Source organism: Dermacentor albipictus, chromosome 1 (assembly GCF_038994185.2).
Source record: "Dermacentor albipictus isolate Rhodes 1998 colony chromosome 1, USDA_Dalb.pri_finalv2, whole genome shotgun sequence".
Lineage (NCBI taxonomy): Eukaryota > Metazoa > Arthropoda > Arachnida > Ixodida > Ixodidae > Dermacentor > Dermacentor albipictus.
This window is the reverse complement of record NC_091821.1, coordinates 67237854-67256805: the sequence shown is the minus strand read 5'-3', so window position 1 is coordinate 67256805 and position 18952 is coordinate 67237854. Positions and strand designations below refer to the sequence as shown.

General features: G+C 45.8%; 1 long non-coding RNA gene across 1 annotated transcript in view; it reads right to left on the bottom strand.

The window, feature by feature from the left end:
* LOC135906728 (uncharacterized) overlaps nucleotides 1-17869 on the bottom strand; it is a 58930-nt gene extending 41061 nt beyond the window's left edge. Inside the window, exons 1-2 of the long non-coding RNA XR_010565821.1 lie at nucleotides 17526-17869; nucleotides 17338-17389 (exon numbers count right to left, since the gene is read on the bottom strand). This is a non-coding gene — a long non-coding RNA (uncharacterized lncRNA). The remainder of the gene's footprint in view (nucleotides 1-17337; nucleotides 17390-17525) is intronic.
* Nucleotides 17870-18952: the final 1083 nt, after the last annotated feature.

Sequence of the window (18952 nt, the reverse complement as noted above, 5' to 3'; positions counted from 1 at the left end):
TCTACTCTCTCGCCGCCGCCACAGAGGAGAGGGCAACGGGAGAAGAGGAGGGATCTTTTTTCCCGAACTTTCCGCCACAGCATATGAACCGAACCTTCAGACGCCTCCAAAGCTTTCGTGCTACAGGACGTGCATCGTATAGAACTACAGCAGAGTCGGCGCTCGGCAACCAACGCGCTCCGCAGCTCTCTTGCGCGAGAGTACGCGGCCTTTGCATCGGTGACTTTGTATCAGCGGTGAAAGTCCGACCATCACCAATCACCGACCGTTACGAAAACGGGCGAAAGAGCCAAAGAAAGCTATTCGTTTTTATACAAAAATACGGAACATTCGCCCATATCGTGTTTGGCTTTCGTGTCCCATATGCTTTGTGGCGCTCGAGTTAAGTGTGCAGAAAGCGAAAGGCTCGGCGATCAAGGTCACTGAACATCAGGTTCCTAGACAACTGTATGGCAAATTATTCAATTTGGGCGCAAGATACATTATTCAAGTTACTTTCAATGCATAAATTCAGGCTGATTGAATTCAACAAAACTTTCACTCAAGGAAAGATATTGGAGCCAGCTCGGAAACTATTATGTTCTCTAAATACCTTAAAACCGATTAACATTCACCTGCTCCGCCAAAAAGATTACTGCGTTCTATAGGAGTAGGCAAATCTTTCTTTCTTCTTTCCCAGTTTTCATATGGCACAAATGCATCAGAGGATAATAGGTCTATTCATATAGACATTTAGCATCTGAAGCAACTTAAAGCGGTCAGCTTGAGCTTACCCATACTTTGGCATAGAGTTAAAATGTGGCTTAACTTTACTGGAAGAAGAAAACCCCGAAGGAGCGAGCATTGACAGCTATAGCAAGGTTTAGCGTTTCGCTTGAACTCCTCGGACTGTGTCTTAAATATACGTGGTTGCGACATGTTTGCGCGACGCAGCACGCAAGGCAACTCCGGCTGGGCGTGGAAGGAATAGCGCCCTGGCAGCTACCAGGCCTCTCACAACACTGGAGTGATGAGGAGCGCCGCCAGTGGCGTTGCAGGCGTCGCATCTGGATGGTGCACGAGACGAGACCAGCGGGAAACCGCCGGCGTTTGTCAGCGTCGCGTGATGTATTAGAAAACGTTAGCTTCACGTTTACTGACTGTTCTGCTCAGACCAGAGCATACGCACATGAGCTTAGCAGTAACTCTCGTGTATACTCATAATGTGCGTGCGTACAACACTCATGCCCTCAGCGGAAGGCAGAACGGTTCCCTTGCTCCGCCGCCACGCTTGAGCGTACGGACCATTTTCGCTGCGATCCCGTGGGCGCCGTGATGCTTGATCGCGTGATCACCTGCTCATTGGTTACATCAGCTGCCTCCTTTTCCTCCGTGTTTACAACAGATTTACATGACGCCCCGCGGCAGATCAGCAAACCTCTGTTTCGGCGGTTATCGTGGACGGTGAGTGGCCATAGCTTCGGAGGACATGTAAGCGCTTTCTGAGCTCATTGCGCCTTGTCCAAACGAAGCGAGCGACGCATACGGTGCTTGTACTAAAACCGGCGCTTGAAATGTATTCCATGCTGTTCTATCTACCGCTTACGAATTAAATCATGATCAGTGTGTCTTGTTCTTTGTTCTTTATTTACAAACGCTTTGAAGCAGAGGATAGTCATGTTTCTGATTCAGTAATGTTCCTCGGTGCGGTCACAACCCGATTGTTTATTTTCTGCCTAATTGCTCGCGGGTGTGCTTAGTTGCGATAGATGTGTTCTTCCTGTGCACAAAACTTGGAACGTAGACGTTCTGTACTTTGTCGAAGCTTGTAGCAAAGACGTATTATCGCCACTCACTGGCTTACTTCATGGGCCGTCACGAACCGTTCAGCACAGTGGTCTATTCATTAACGTTATTTCTTTTAATCAGCACTCGATCAGGTTGTTAAGTTTCTTTCGGTTGCTTAAAATGCTTTTTTTTTGTGCTACCATTTATTGTCGTTTTGCTTTTCTTATTGTATTAGCGTTACTTTATTGTAGCTTCTGTGTGTGTGCTTGTTCGTTATTTTCCCCCAAATTCAATTGTGATACTGCACCATATCTTTTTTATATGTCCCACTACAGTGATTTCACTTTGGGAACTCTTCCTGTGTATAGTTTGTAATGTGTAATGATTCACATTGTTTATTGCATAAGCTTCCCTTCACTCCGTCCCGGGAAGCCTTCTCACAGACCGCGCGCATTCCCCGCATACGCTGTCCATAGCTGCACAGCACGAAAAACGGTGGTGGTGGTGGTGCCGATGGCGCGAATGCACCTCGAGCGTCCGCGTAATTCCTGTCCCAATAAAAACTACAGAACTTGAGTTCGCGTACTCTATTTTTTATATTGCCTTGCTATAAAATTGTTCCATAATGGGGCACCGAAGTCATGCCGAAGTGCAGGACATTAACTGTCGTGCAGGGGAGTTGCAGGTTCGTGATGTCATTGCTGAATTAGGTTAATCGTCGTTAAGGTCTTATTGAAGCCCTTGGCGCTGTGACATCACAGTGCGTCTTTTATTCGCCTCTTTTCCGTTTTCTTCTTATCAGATATTCTTGCTTGTTATTTACGGTGAAATTAATCAAAAACAGAAATGAGGTACGCGATACATTATGCTGTCTACATGATATATCTTTTAAACTTAAACAAATCAAATTAGTAAACGCTAACGCTTGCTTGACTCCCATATTATATTAAAACTTTATATCACAAGAAACCTGAATCTTCGGTTTGAACATGTAAGAACACTTTAGAATAGAACCGAACACACATATTCGGAGAGAAATGGCTTCGATTATGGAATCAAATGCCGAATTTTTCAGAACGTCTAAAATGACGAACGCACAGTGGCACATAGGAGCAAACAAATCTGATATATATCCTTAAATACAAGCACTGCCGCCTAAAAGCGAAAGTACCATAGGCTGGACGTCTTTTAAACGTGCCAAAAAATCGAAAGATCTGTGTTTCATTACGAGAATCACAATAAGAACACAAGGAACCATACGGTGCGAGATGTCCGGTTACAAAACTGTTATATGTGATCGAAGAACGTGACTCTTGATATTCCCCAGCAAAGGAAATCGCCATTATAACAGAAAACTGCGCTCTTAAAGAACACTATAGTTGTTACTAGCATAAGTATACTAACTACATGTCCCATAAGCTGCTTTAGTGATGTACACATCCAGCAGTCAGTATCTAAGGCAAGTAAGATGTTTTTTATTGCTAGAAATTTCAAATCAGCGTCCAAAGAGAAGAAAGAAACACTGTAGTTTTTGCATGTCACATCTAGCTATCCTCGATTATGCCTCCATTATTTGGGACCAATATAAGGACTAGTTGGTACAAGTAATAGAAAAACTTCAAAATCAGGCTGGCTACACGCTTCGTCTCCAATAATTACAACCCTTTCGAAAGTATCACTGAAATAAAAGCATTGCTGGGCCGGGAAACGTTAATCACCAGAAGAAAAAATTTAAAACTGAAATTCTTCCACCGTATTTTCTACAATCAAATTGCCATTGATAGCCGCAACTACCTGTCGGAGCCAACCTACGTCTCGACTCGGCTCGGCCACTCAAAGAAGGTGCGAGAATTCAGCTGTAATACGCACCGTCTTCCGAAATCATTTTTTCCACAAACTGTGACAGACTGGAATTTGTTACCGGAGGAATGTGTTTCAATATCTGACAATAGCCATCTTTATTCCCGTCTGTGTTTGTCAAAGTGCGTTACTGTCTTAATTTTGCTTTAATTTTCGGTTGCGCTTGAAAATGTTCACTTATTGTGTATTGTGTGTATTGTGTATTGTGTCCCACCTTGATGTCACTTTAATTTGTACATTCTTTACTTATTTCTGTGAACGATTTATACATCTTTTTCTAACTGTCCCCCTTGCGATAATGCCTCCGAGGCGACGCAGGTATTCTGCAAATAAATAAATAAATAAATAAATAGGGATCCAACAAGGTACCACGAGATACCACTGCAGCGAGCCTTTCAACAAGTGGTGGCGTTTTAATTGTCGCGTCCCCGTCGTCCTGAGTACCTCTTCCTTGTTTGAACACGTTGTTAATAGGTTATTAGTAATTTACAGCTACCAGCACATGAGGTTAGTTCATATAATTAGCTTGCCAAGCATTCCTTCTTCGTCATGTCAACAACGCCAATTAAAACAATTAACACGGCCATTTTCACAGACGCCGAACGCTGTCTATTGTATTTCTAAACATCGTTGTTTAAAAATGCATTCACGACTGCTAAGTCACCAAGATCAAGGAAATGGTACGTCATATCAATAATGTCTTCATGTTTGCTTCACAAAGAATAACAAATGGCAAGCCGAGGCGGGTAGTGGCGTTTACTAAATGATCGCATCGATTGTTGGTCTCTCGCGCTACTGGGTCCTAGGTATAATCAAAGCCCTTTGATCACAAGGACTCTCGTATGAGGTTAGTAACATATAGAAAAGTTGGCAAATGAAGAAGTTACTAGTACTTTTCCACAAACATTTTTTATATAAGAGTGCTGCAGTGTATGTCGATCTTTGAGAAGTTAAGGTACTATGCACGCTGACTGTTTGTAAGAAGCTTACGAACAGACAACGCTGTGTGCACAAAATGTGAAACGAATAATTAATTCGATGCTCGATCGAGTAAGGAAGATGTATGTCTCACTGTGTAAAGAGGAGCAGGTTCCGCAGTGCTCGCTGTAGCTCATTAGCTGTCCGGCTGCCAGGAACGGTGGATTGGCACTATTAAACGCATGTCAGCATAGACGGCTTCGTTTAACTGCGTCTTTATCCTGAAAGCGTTGCTGAGTGTTCAAATCCCGTGCTTCCAGATCTTAAATTGAACCAGCACAGGACGTCACTCTTCGGAAATTACAGAGCACTCGTAAGTTGTACGTGGAGCGCTCTACATTCGGAAAATATCGAACAAACTAGGACACAGGTGCCGAACGCCCAGCTGGCATATCAGGTAATGCTTTCCCGACACAACGCAACCGCTTGTTCAAACCAATAATTCATTCATGCATGCAATAGCGCGAACCACAAGAGGGCCAAGGAGGCGGAGGCAAATGTGTACATACAGAAATGCACTGTGTTGAGTCTTACAAAAATAATAACAATGTACGTACGGGACACTTCACACGTTACACTTTAGGAGAAGTGGGCTTCAGGCACGTACGAACGTTCGGGCTCAGAATAATACTTGTCTTTCTATAGAACTAAGCAATGTTGTGCTTAAGACAAGATAGTCTGGCAGCATGCTTTTTTTAAGGCGACACAATCTTTTCCTCTTGCCCCCGCTTTACAGGTGCTGGCTGCAACCTGCTATCTGCTGCTGTCTTGCACGATTAGCCGGTCCCAGGCATAATGCAGACCGGTACCGGATGTAGTGTAAAGCGAGGCGGCCCGGAGTGGCGGGGATCTACGTGAGCCCAGACGTGAGCTCCAACACAAACACGCCTGCGTCGTCACGCCATCTTCGTCATTTTTTCTTCGTCATTCCTTCATTGCATTCACCTGGAGTAGCTTGTTAGGTGTGACTCCAGGCAATCTTATCCAACTTTTATTTGAGAGCCCCTTTCTCTCTTTTGAAAAGGTCCATTACTTCTAGTTCGTACATGGTGGCAGAAAGCATAGCGGGTAAGTAGCCATGCCTAGAACGGTATTTGTTGGGAGCGTACATGGTTGTCGGTTTGCACTGTCTTCCCATAGCATGCGCAGTGAGTTGATTTGTCTTCCATGTTTTCCGCTACTTTTCGATCTTTCAGCTGAAAGTCGGAGTTTGGTTGTACTTTTCGTTCCTCTCATGTATGCGGTTGTACACCTGACTTTTCAAATCTTGAATCCCATAAATATTTGCCAAGTATTGCAGGTCGAGGACTCTCGGAACAGACGAAGAGGAGACGAAAAGCTTTACACATTATGTACAGATATAGCAGGTAATAGCATACAAGTAACGGTGCCGAAGAGCGCACCAGACCAACGGGGCGACTGGTGGCGGCTCTCTCTCCTAACAATGGGCCAGTTCTGCCTAAAATCCCTTTGGCGACCCATCGTCGGCAGGAACGAGGCAGACGGGTGCTGGCATCAACCGCGTCGCCTTCCTCTTCCATCGCGGGAGAAGTCCAAGCTGCATGTCATTGGACTCCACGGCAAGGGGTTAGCAGTTCTGTATGGTATCGTATGAAGAACTTTATTTAGGTCCTGAGGAATCAATTTGGGACTGATGCGACCCACTCACACGTCAGAGTAGAGAAGTCGGGCCCTTCTGCCGTCACACGGGCCCTCTGGACAGCCCCGAGTTGGTCCGCCAGAACTTCTGTGTACAGCATCGGCTGCCACCACTGTTCACCTTGAGAACCATCACCGGGCAACGCCATGCAGCGCCAAGGCGCCTGTTCTAAATCTAGAAAGCCCCCACACTTACTACAATAGACTGGAGCCCCGCATTCCGGATTAATTTCATTCGTTCGTGTCTGCAGAAGCCTTAGTGTAAGCGCCTGTAGCCTATTTATTTTAGAATGTGGCAGGGGGAATGCCATGCGCCCTAAGTAATAGTGCTTGGTGATCTTGTCGCAGGTTAATAGCTGGTCCCTGAACTCAGGATCGGGAAATCCAGCCCCTTCAGGGAGTACACGCCACACTAATCCTCGTGCCTCCCAGAGTGCCACCTCGTTTAGGTTCGCGGAACTCCCTCCACTGACCCAATGTGCGCCGGGAACCAAGTAACATTATGCGAAGTGATGTCCCTACCCTCCAGCAGTCTGTTAGCGGTTTCCACAACAAGCCCCTCGAGAAGGTTTTAATCGCAGATCGCGAGTCACTAAACACCAAAACTCTTCTTGAATCAATTAGTGCTAGAGCAATAGCCACCTGCTCGGCGACCCCCACATCTTTGGTATAAATAGAAGCGGCATTTATACCGCTCCCTTTGCCATCTACCACCACCACGGAATAAGCATCTTTCCCATTAATCCATGCGGCGTCAACAAACACAGACTTCTCCTCCTGATCGCCTCTCGCAACAGAGTCCTCTCCTCCGGACGCCTCTCGCAACAGAGCCTTAGCTCTCGCGACCAGCCTCCCTACATTGTGCACGGGGTGCATATGCCGCGGAAACGGACGAACCATGATATTGGCCCTAAGGTTCACGTTCAAATCGTGTAGTCGCACGCCATCGCGCGACACAGCCACCGATTCTCCAACTGATTCTAATATATACCTACCCGCTGGTGTACCTAGCAACCGCTCTCTCTGTGCCGTACGCTGAGAGTCGGCAATTTCACCTAAATTATTATGCAAACCCAGTTGCAACAAAATATAGTTTGACGTACTCACAGGCAGACCAAGCGCCGCCTTAACGGCTTTTCTGATTAAAGCTTCCAATTTATCTTTTTCCCCTCTATTCCAATTTAGCGTAGCTGCCAGATACGAGAAATGACACAAAATAAATGCATGAACTAACCGCATCGCACCTTCTTTTCCTAAACCCATAAGCCTATTAGAGTTCCTTCTGGTGAGTCTTATGGCGTTATACGCTGAATGGTTCTATTATTCGATCCGTTCGCTTCAACTACAAAACCCAGGACCCTCATTGCCTTAACTTTGGGTATCAACGGCCCTTCCCTAGTATGGATTCTAATGCAAGACTGAACTTCCGGTAACCAATCCTTCGGCCTACGACCCATCTTCTTAGATTTGAAGATCAACAACTCCAGCTTTTTAGTGGAACACTTGAGCCCCATAAGACCCAAATACTCTTCCGTAAGCGTTACCACCTCCTGCAGCCTAGCCTCAAGCTCTTCGTCACTACCACCGACACTCCATATAGTAACGTCATCCGCATAGATAGAATAGTCACTACCCTGGACAGTTTCCAGTATATTAACAAAATTCGACATCGCCAGATTGAATAACATAGGCGAGAATACAGATCCCTGTGGAATACCACAGCAACACAATTTAAAGACTTCTGACTTTATCTCCCCAAACCTGAGGGTTGTCCTTCTATCCGTAAGGGAAGCCTTGACAGAATGCAAAAGCCGCTGCCCCAGATTGAAGTCCGATAGCACCCGTAGAATGCAAGAATGTCGGAAATTATCGAAAGCTTTTTCGACATCAAATCCAATTAGTACATTGTATCGCTTGTTTAAGCTGATGCTTAATCTTGATCATAGCATCCTGAGTCTAGAGACCGGGCCGAAATCCTATCATCGAGTGCGCATAGACCCCATCGCCCTCAATATAACGCGTTAGCCTATTTAAAATGATATGCTCAGCGACTTTTCTCAAATACGATGTCAGGGAAATGGGTCTGAGATTTTCAAGCCCTATGACCTTCCCTGGTTTGAATATCAGAACAGAGGTTGGACGTTTCCACTCTTCTGGGAAACAGCCTTCCTTCCATTGGCTGTTGATCTCCCGCGTAAGGAACTCAATGGACCCCTCGTCTAAATTTCGTAACATTTTATTTATTCGTAATGCCATCCGGCCCTGATGTCGATCGACCATTAAGATTCTGCAGCATCATCCTTATATCACTTTCGATAAATTCCTCATCCACAACTGTATTCTCATCCCCACTATATTCCAGAATCACGTCAGGTGTTTCGTGCCAGGTCTCCAACGGAAGGTATCTTTCAGCCAAATCCTTCAGCAACTCCTGCTCCGTGGAGTCCCGACATGCCTGATGGACCAGCTTACTCATCACAGTCATCACAGTCCTTTGATTAGATTTAGTGTTTGTCTCATCTAGTAAATGTCTGAGCAAACTCCAGGCACCTCCCCTCTTAATGCGACCATCAATAGAATTGCCTACTTCATCCCATTGCTGCTTGAACCGTACCTGAAAATGGTCAATTTCCCGATCAACCACTGGTATACGCTTTCTAAAACTTCTATTCAAGCCCTGACCCTTCCATCTCGCTAACATTGACTGCTTTGCTTCCAATAAATGCGCCAGGTTACTATTCATTTGCTTTGTGTCAATATGGGTCTTAACCTCCTTAGTGGTCGCTTCAACGTCACTTTTAAGTTGACTAGTCCACTGTTCCAAGGTCAAATCACTTCCCTCATGTTTGATTATCTGCGCTTTTCGTTTCCTAAATGCATCCCAGTCAACCATCCTGAATGTGCGCACTTCTTTATTAGCCCCTGCCAAAGTAATCATGAGTATGTAATGATCGCTCCGAAAATCTATATTAGATTTGGACCAGGACGAATCCACCACCCCCCGATCAAAAGTGAGATCCGGTGTCGAATCTCTACATGTCGACGTGCCGCATCTGGTGGTACACGAAGGGTCTGTAATCAGAGTTAAATTCACGTCTAGTACCTGCTGCCATAGTCTCTCCCCATTAATAGTGCTGTAAACATACTTATACACGTGATAGGGTGCATTAAAGTTCCTTATAATAAGCAACGGCTCATCTTTAGCCAGATTGGTTGCTTTGATCAAGAGAGATTTGAAACTCTGCTTCATGTCCCGGGGGCTACTGTACAGGTTAAGTAGCTAAACGCTCCTCTGACAGGCTCTTTGCCGGCATAAAATTACCTCCACCATAATATATTCATTCTCGCAATCCGCCATGGGAAGATCATGCCTAATATTCATGCCAACCTGCTATTAAAAGGTTGCGAGTCCTCTGCCCTGTTCATTATCCTTAACCACTGCTTTGAAACCCGTTAAGGTCATGCTAGACGTCAGTGTTTCCTGTAACATGATAACTTGAGGTTTCACACCATGCGTTAATTCTAACAAAGTGCTGCAGGGACGCCCTCTTATGATTGAACCCCCTACAATTCCACTGCCAAATACTAAATGGACTATTGAATAGAACCACCTTTACCATGTAAATTCGGTGAACTTGTTTTGAGCTTGAGTCGCTCGGCGACTTACCCTCCTGGGCTAGCGGCCGAGAGCACTCCCGCTCCATAACAGGGACCACCGTCTCGTATAGATATACTTCGATTTTGTCTAATCTCTGATCCCTGATATTTCCCCGCTCTTCTATCCGCTCCAGCCTACTAATGATCTCATTTACACTTGCTTGCAATGTAGCCATCATTGCTTTAATCTCGGAACCGACCTTGCATTGAATACGCACCATCCAGGATAGGGCCCTCTTTTTCGGAGCCGGCGTCTCCTCGTCAGCCAGGTTCTCTTCTGCAACCTCCACAGACATCGGTACCTCAACCGAGTCATCATGCTTGCTAGCTTGTCCTAAGCTACCACTGTTACCGGACGGTAAGCCCCTCCTAAGTTCAGCTACCTCGTTGATAAGCCCGTCAATGGCTGCTTGTAAGCTATGATACTCTCTCTCCAATTGCGGACTCCTATCCTTATCCTTATTACCATCGACATGCTCCTGGTGCTGTTCACGCACTTGGCCGGCACTGATGCCGGCGTTGGCCTTGTCAGCCCAGATGATCCGGCGCCCAGCTGCGCCGCCGCCTCCACCAGCTGCGTGAAAGCGCACCCGCGCCTCCCTAAAAACAGAGGGGTTCCTGGTGGTTGGAGTCCCAGACGACGGCCGCTGCCTCGAGCTAAAAGCCGCGCGAGCGCCGCTTTCAGAGCATTGGGGGGCGCTCGCCAGCTGCGCCATCTAGGGGTTTTAGCGCCGTCTCGGCTACCTCCTGTTCCGCCGCTATCTCCGCCCTGGCTCTCTCCTGCCGTCGAACATGCACGACGTAGGGAAGCTGGTACCGTTGTCTGCATTGTTTATCCACCGTCAGATGTCGGCCGCCACAAAGCTTGCAGCAAGGCACACAGTTATGATCCTTTTCAGGGTTCCGAGTCCCGCATCGTCGGTATTCAAGACAACCGGGCGCCGGACAAGCATCCGCCCGATGTCCAAGCTGACCACACACATAGCATATATCCACCTGCTTTCGATACAGGAGATACCGGACCAGGGTTGGCTCATATCTGACAAAATTGGACACTCTTAACCCATCGAAAATAATGATAACGGATCCTGTATTCTTGATTCTTCTGACCGCCATAGCCAGCGGATTGCGTTCATTAACGATGCTCCGCTCAAGCGTCGCAGGGCCATTCATAATGTCCACAATGCGAATGACCCCTTTACACGTAATGTGTGGGGCCGTCTCTTACGCACGTACTTCAAAATGCTTGTCCGCCATCCTGATTGACCTGAGTCTCACATATCATTCAGCGTTGCTCCTTTCTGGCGTACTAGCCACCGAGATATTTTGCATAAAGTTAGGGCAGATGACGTCTTCCTTAACCTGCTCACAACTGAGGCCTGCCGCCTCTACGACAGCCTTGCCCAACGCTGTAAGGCTAACTTTCTCCAGGTTCAGTCTACCCCTTGGGCGAATGACTATATTGATGTGTTCTTCTGGCATCGGTGGCGTGCGCGATGCCCTCACAATGCGATTCTTGATCACAGAGCCTCCGCGCCGCTCACCTGCGCCCATTCGTTTAGGCATCTCGCAACTCAGCTGAGAGTTACAATGAATACCCTCCTCCGTTTTATCTGATAATTTTACTTTTAATGACATTTACAGATCAGCCATAAAACAAGGTTAGGCGTCCCTTGCTTTCTGTTACGTCTTGGTTCACATTATTTCTGCAGTTCAATAGAACTGGCGCTCAGGTAGTTGGTTTATTATGCTAAAAGAAAGATGCAGAACAGCATAGATAATGACGAAAAGAGAGAGAGGAACGAACTAACGGCAAACTTTTAACTGATTCTCATTCGTCAAAAGCAGTCAATTTAAGGAAATTTTTACACATGCACAGTGAAACAGGAAATGAACACTATGTTGAGCACAAAGACAAGTAGAATTTAAAAACCTCTCCTCGCTGCTAAACAAAGAAATTGACTTCGGTATGCGCGACTTTCAAAATGGTTATTTTATTCATTTCAGTTGTCGCGTCGACCGGGAAATGGGCACCTCCCGTTGTCGCCCCCGTCTCGATTCGTATGAAGCTTCCATCCCGTAAAAATAACTTCTTTACGACAGAACTTTTGGCTTCAGTTTGGCTACATTGTTTTTCTATGTAGTTCAGTTTACAGTCATTATGGAGAGAAAGAGAGAGAGAATTTATTTGAAAGAAGGTAGAGAGCTCGGCCTGAGCTAGCGCGCTCTGGCCTGCTACTCTGCGCAGGTCTAGGAGGAATGGGGATATAAAGGTGTGATGAGGGATGATGATGACATAGAAAGAGGGATGCACAACGGTGAAAGAAAGTTCAACGCTCTGATGGTAAACATTCAGAAATGTCATCCATGAAGCCGCTGCCGGGTTCCATATCTTGTCTGTTGTCACTAGTTCAAATAAACTTTCAGATAAAAGCGCTCAGACGAATCTGATGTGTGGGCCTCTCCTGCGTGAGCCGCACAGGCACCAAGCAAAAGCTTTACAGCATGTAAAAAACTGTGATAAGCGACTCCAGTACGGCGAGCACATGCAGGGCACTTTTAGCGCCTGGATTCTGGAGACCACAGAGAATCACGTGCATTGACTCTACCAAGTGCTCCAGGATTTTCTTAACTTTGTTCTTGTCATTATGTCCATCTCCTTGCTTACCCGTTGTGTCATCGGACAGTCATCGGTTTCAGTGGCTCTATCATTCTTGGCTTTATGGCGCAGAGGACCACTAGGGCCCGCTTGCATAGCCATGCGTCTAGAGGACAGCAAAGGCCACTCAGTGTCTGTATCAGCTGGTGGAGGCGAATATTCGGCGCTTGCTCTTACCGACCTTGAATTAGCAGTAGGCGTAGTTACCGTCCTCCATGCACTTACAGGCAGAGGTGGTCGGGGCACCTGCGCCCCGCTATGCAGTTCTTCTGAAATGGCTTTGTGGCGCTTCTTTCGCGAGTGGTGGTCACTTTGGCGAACAGATTGAGCAGCTTTGTTACGGGAAAATTGGTCTGTTGCCATTTTTTGCAGAATACGAACTTTTTGTTGCATCTTCGGGAATTCCTTCGAAGCCGCTTCGTAAGAGCCAGTACAGTTTGTACATTCAAATGAAAACACATCACAGTCGGCGGTATTATGCTCTCCGCCGCAACGCGATCAGGTGACATCACTTCTACAAGCAGCGCTCACGTTTTCTATCTTTAGAAATTTGTGATACTGAAGTAGCCTCGGAGCGAATGATTGTACACGGTGAATCACGAAGCTTGCTTTGACAGACGCTGGTAATGTCGAAGAAGCAAATATTAACTTGATGCATCGGGAGTGCCTCAAGCGGTGAATCTCAAGAATGTGTACCAATGACTCGAAAGACTCCAGAAATCCACATACTTGATTTCAAGGACCACGTCGGAAATCACATCAGTCGTTGTCTCCTTCCCTTAAGTAATAAAGGAGCGAACGGGGATTGTGCTTAACTGCGGAATGATCGTTAATTTCTCCAGTATTGCTGAATTTTTCGCATCTGTCGTCAGGATGTTCTTGCGAGCGTTGATCCCGATCTCGTTGATTTACCAGGGGCCACAGTTTCAACATATTCGGTTAGAAACTGCCCGGTGAGGGGGTTCATGCTGTGTGACGTCGAGAACGGCACATAAGAAACCATGAAGGATTCCTGCTTACTCTAATTCGACAAAGTCAGTTCAGACAACGTATGGCGCATCTTCTTCATCCGGCGGCCCATGGTTATAGTGTACTCGCTGTCAGAGTCCATGACTGCCGGCATTGGGCTCTCCCAGGAATCGAGCTGATTCGAGCTTCCAAAGGCACGTCATCCAAAAATGAGCGATGAAGCAGATGACTGAACTTGTTCAGGTGGTTGTGGGAGCGTCTTCTTGCTCATCTTTAGTGAAATACCTCTCACGAAAATGGCAGACCAATAAAAAAATTGCATAACAACGACAGGCTCAGAGCACCGGTGAGCCCTGGGCACTTCTTTTTCTTCCTCTATGGAGCAAGGGACATTATGGAGGTCTCTGTAGCTTCAGTGGGCTCCTATTTTGTTTGTTTATGGTGGTGCGCACTCTTCAGAAAGTATACCTCACTTCTGTCAAGGATCTATTTCGTGCCTTTTTCATTGTTGCTGATGCCCAGACAACGCGATAGCATCCAGACATTCGTACATCCTATGGATGCCCTGCTACTAAAAGGCGCCGGATCAGGTTCATTTGTCCGGCCCAATTAGATACTGAGAATGTACCAGGTACATAATTGTAGGGCCATATTAGGATGATATCAGGATGATCCAAGGCGCTACTGTTTGACACTGGAATTCAATGGCAATTAAATATTAATACAGTGGGTTATAATATCAATAACGCAGCTTGGATATCGGGACCTATATTGTAGGGCTCTGTTTTTATTTTTGTGCACTTTCATGTGCTCTAAAAGCTCATAAAGTTGGCATTGTTGTTTCTCGCCAACACCAAAAAGAAGTACGGTATCAAAGGTCGCACGTTTATCGGGTAAACATTAACCCATTCAATGTTTACCGTTGAGAACACTGCCTCAGAGTCATGGGACTGATTGAAAAATTATAAAATTTTAATCTATGCAGGTAGGGCCAGACGTGTCAGCATCATGCAGGAGCTCGATGATATCTGCAACGTATCAGGATAGTTCAAGCAGGCGGGGCTAACTCTCTTTTAATGAGTGAGTGCCTTGAAACGCAATGAGTACGTTGTCACACGATATCAGAAAACACTTCAGATCCGCAAAAATTATAAATTATAAAATTTATAAAAAATATCAAAAAATTTATTTAAAAATGTATAAAATTTTGTAAAATTTTATAAAAGTTTTATAACAATTATAAAATTTTAATCTATGCAGGTAGGGCCAGACGTGTCCGTATCACGCAGGAGCTCGATGATATCTGCAACGTATCAAGATAGTTCAAGCAGGCGGGGCTAACTCTCTTTTAATGAGTGAATGCCTTGAAATGCAACGAGTACGTTGTCACACGATATCAGAAAACACTTCAGATCCGCAACTTGTTATGGAATTATATTTATGGATGAAGTGACGTGGAAGCCACGTGAGTGGCATCGACGTGACTGTAGTGTGACGCAGTGTACAGAGTATCTGCCTCCACCTGAAATTCGCATAGCTGGCACGAAGCTCTGGAGATTATCAAGCAGTTTTTATCTTTGCGCTTTATTCTCTTTAGGGCTCTTGACACGTGATCGAAGGGTAATCGACCACCGTTTTGAGCATCAGAATTGACAACGCAGCAGAGTGTACGGCTCATAAATGTTTGAACCACGATTGCGTGTTGTTAACATCCACCAGCGCAGGTCAATTGACATCCTTTCCACTCATTTTGAACTGCTCAGTTATTCAAAGAGACTACACTACTCTCCTGGTCTTTGTTTTTTTACAGGTTTGACGCCATCCTGATTGACAAGGTTTGACGGGGTTTCACGTCCCAAAAGAACAGAGGCGCTATGAAATACATACTAAGTAGGAGGGAGTGGGTAATTTTGACCACCTGGCGTTTCTCAACGTGCGTTAAAACACGGTACAGGAGCATTTTTGCATTTCGTCCCATGGAAATGCAGCAGCCGCCACGGGGCATCGAACCCGGCACCTCGTTCTCAGGATGTTCTCAGGATGTCCTCTGGCCGGACGTCCTAGCCGGACGTTATAGACGAACGCATAGGCGCCGACTACACGGAGGCTTCGCGGCACGAGCCCCCTCCAAAATTTTCCTGGGGGGGGGGGTTGCCCCGGCGATGCCAAAGCCTATGCTCCCCCCCCCCACCCCACAAAGTGCCATTACCAGAGTTCTGTCACCCACATCGTTTAAGATTTCTTTTGAGTTGCATCTACCTTTTCTTTTAAAATTTTGTTGTGCCTAAATGCTTACTGCATTATTGTTGGCACGGACGTGCACGGCGTTTAATTGACTTCGCTTTATTTCCGCAAATCCTTACACCAGCAGGATAAGCACCAGTGGCGGGTACCTCATCCGTATTTTCTCAATTTAAACATTTTTTAAAATTTCCATTTTAGACGCCCTGCATAGACACAATACATTTAAATATATACGCAGGACAATGTTTATTATAGATTTAAACAGAAGAAGGCAACCACGTGACAATTATCTTTAATGGCATGAATAACCTATGCCTAGAGAATGAATATGTTGTTGTACGTTCGTCTCACTTCAAATTGCTTTGCGTGCTTTTCTGACCATGAAGAAAAAAACCTGCATGCTTCAATGACCCCATCGGCAGAGTCTTTTATCAACGGCGTGTGAAATGCACGAGAATGATATGTGTCCTCAGCGTTGCTTCTCTTTCCATTAATAAAGGGAAAATCAGACATCCACCCGTTCGTAACAAATGCTACAAAGGAAACCCATACGGATTCCTCGAAAGAAAAGCCTCGCAGTTGAAGAAACATTCGTCCTGGTGATACTTTCCAGTATCCAGTTTCCAGTGGAAACATAGCCACTTGGATACAGAGGTTATAAATATATATAATTCACTCAGTAACTGAAATGACGCCAAGCCGGATTCACTCGAAATCGGAATAAATAGCAGTCATGCACAGCAGCGCTTATACTCGGGCTCAAAGAAAAAAAAAAGAAAGAAAAAAAGAAAGAGAGGCTGCAGTTTCGCCGGAAAGGTGAAGCAGTATTAGTGATCGTGAAGTATAAGACAATTACATGCCGGAAGATTACACCAGTGAGAAACGCCAGATTCCTGGTGGTGCGAGAGGTCTCTAGCTGTGTAATTGAACTCTCTCCTACGATGAGGTCGTGTAAGTACGAATATATGGCCGTCACTTCAGTGAACAATTCTTCGAGATCACACGAAGTTTATTCAAGTGCAACTGTTATTTTAAAGGGTAACATATATATATATATATATATATATGAGGTCGAAAACCTGATTGAGCTCCAGCCCCCCCCCCCCCCTCCCCTCGGCAAGATGAAGACTTTCCGCCTACGGTCGGACGCAATAGCAAGATGCCATAACCGCTGAAAGACCGTGGCGGGTTCAGCACTTTTGCCAGGTCGCAAAAATGTTGAGTGCCGTGCAGCTCCATAGAAATCAGTGTCAACTGTCGGCATGTGACCATTGCTGCATTCAGTGTTCACATGCCCACAATTGCTTCATTTCTTGCCCTTGTAAAAGTTACGAACACTTGCTAAAGAACTATAGCGTGGTTTTGTGGGACCATACTATCCCCACTAAAGGTGTAATATAAAACCTATCTGGCGCGGTCTTGCTCCAATAACAGTGCAAACGTCATCGATACCGAGCATCCCTTGGTATTGATATAGCGAATGGCTATGATAGTTCGGGTGCACCTGATATATTGAACATAAATAATAGAGCAACTGCACTTACCAGAGGTTCTTTTATGAATATGTTCTTTCATGTGCTCTACGGCGGAGAGCCTCTAAAAGGAAAAGAAAAACATATGTACCAACCAAATTAACAATTATAACAAATTAACAAATTTAAGTCGACCAAGACAACAGGGCAATGACTGTGGTTTAAGACAAAGCGGAATAACAGCGAATGTATAGCCATACCTGTATGAGTCCTTTCCTCCTTCTTCAACGACCGGATCGACATAGAATTTGTTTCCGAATTCGGTGACGCTAATCGTCGCTGCACCCTGCGTATACCGCGTAGCAGGCGACACCACAAGGCGCCAGGCGCCCTCTCATCGACAAGCAAGGACCACACTTCAAGCCAAAGATGTGGGAGGCGTTAAAGAAGCACTTTTCGGCACTTTTCCGGCACTTTTCGGGGCTGGAACAAGGTACACGCGACCCGAGTACCTTCGAGCGCCAATGCGCGATCCCTTATTGGTGTATCACACTGCTTCCAAACAAAGAGGTGCGCAATACCTCATGAACCGGGGGCAACTTGATAGCGCTGCCCTCTGCAAGCCGAATGCCGCGAGATGACACGGATGCGTTCCCGCAGAGACGACCCTGGCGTGCACCCTAGCGTGCACAGATAGTCTCTCGCCAGGGCCGCACGGAGGATACGCTCCGCTGAGCCCTATAGCGCTGCGCGAGCACGTGTTCGTCTGTGCATGGCAAGGGACAAAGGAACCGAGCAGCACCATGCACATATGTATGACTATATACCGCTGTACGACCTGGAGGCATGGTGACGTCGATAGCCGGGCGAAAAGGCATGTACTGTACGTGTATCGTATTGCATTCGCGGCGCTGTTCTTGTTTGCTTGTGATTTTCCCCGGCGTCCTCGGTATCAATTGTAAGAGCGTAAGAAGCTCACAAGACGCACACGCTATCTTCGCTGATTAGCAAGAACCATCATAATTCCTTGTTAGAAGGTGATGTTATCCAAAAGGTGTGGACAAAACAAACCCATATATCACCGTAGGCGTCCATGTCTATTAAAATATCACGCTATTGTGTTCACTAGCAAAGTGAATAGAAACATTATTCGGGCTGCCTTTCGAAGGTTCAAACTGCTGTTCAGCAGCAGACCCTTGGGGTATTCCGCTTTTACTGATTACTGTCGCACTATGCTATGACGTCATTGGCCACATTCTGCTATGCTATGAATACATTCATTTATTGCGCAGAAACCGCAGTAATTGGCAGGGACATAAAGAAAGTTTAAACGGGGACAGAAGAGAGAGAGAGAGAAGGGAGGAAGGAAAGGCAGGGAGGTTAACCAGACTGAGTCTAAGAAATGGACAAAAGAAATGGAATAGAGATATACTAGATTATGGTCCTGGCATTGTGCAGGATGCAGATGTGCTAGGTAAGGTAAAGTACAGAGACCATAGGATAGTTAAAGCCAGAGCTGTCGTTGCTATGAAGATAAAAAAAAAACGAAAAGCAAGCAGTGAAATTCAGGCCAACCTGAGAGCAGTCGGTAAAAGGGGGTATTTCAGTTTCTTGCTCGCGAACAAATATGATGCTTTAGAACCAGTAAATGATGATGACATAGAAGTAATGAATGCAGACCTTAATG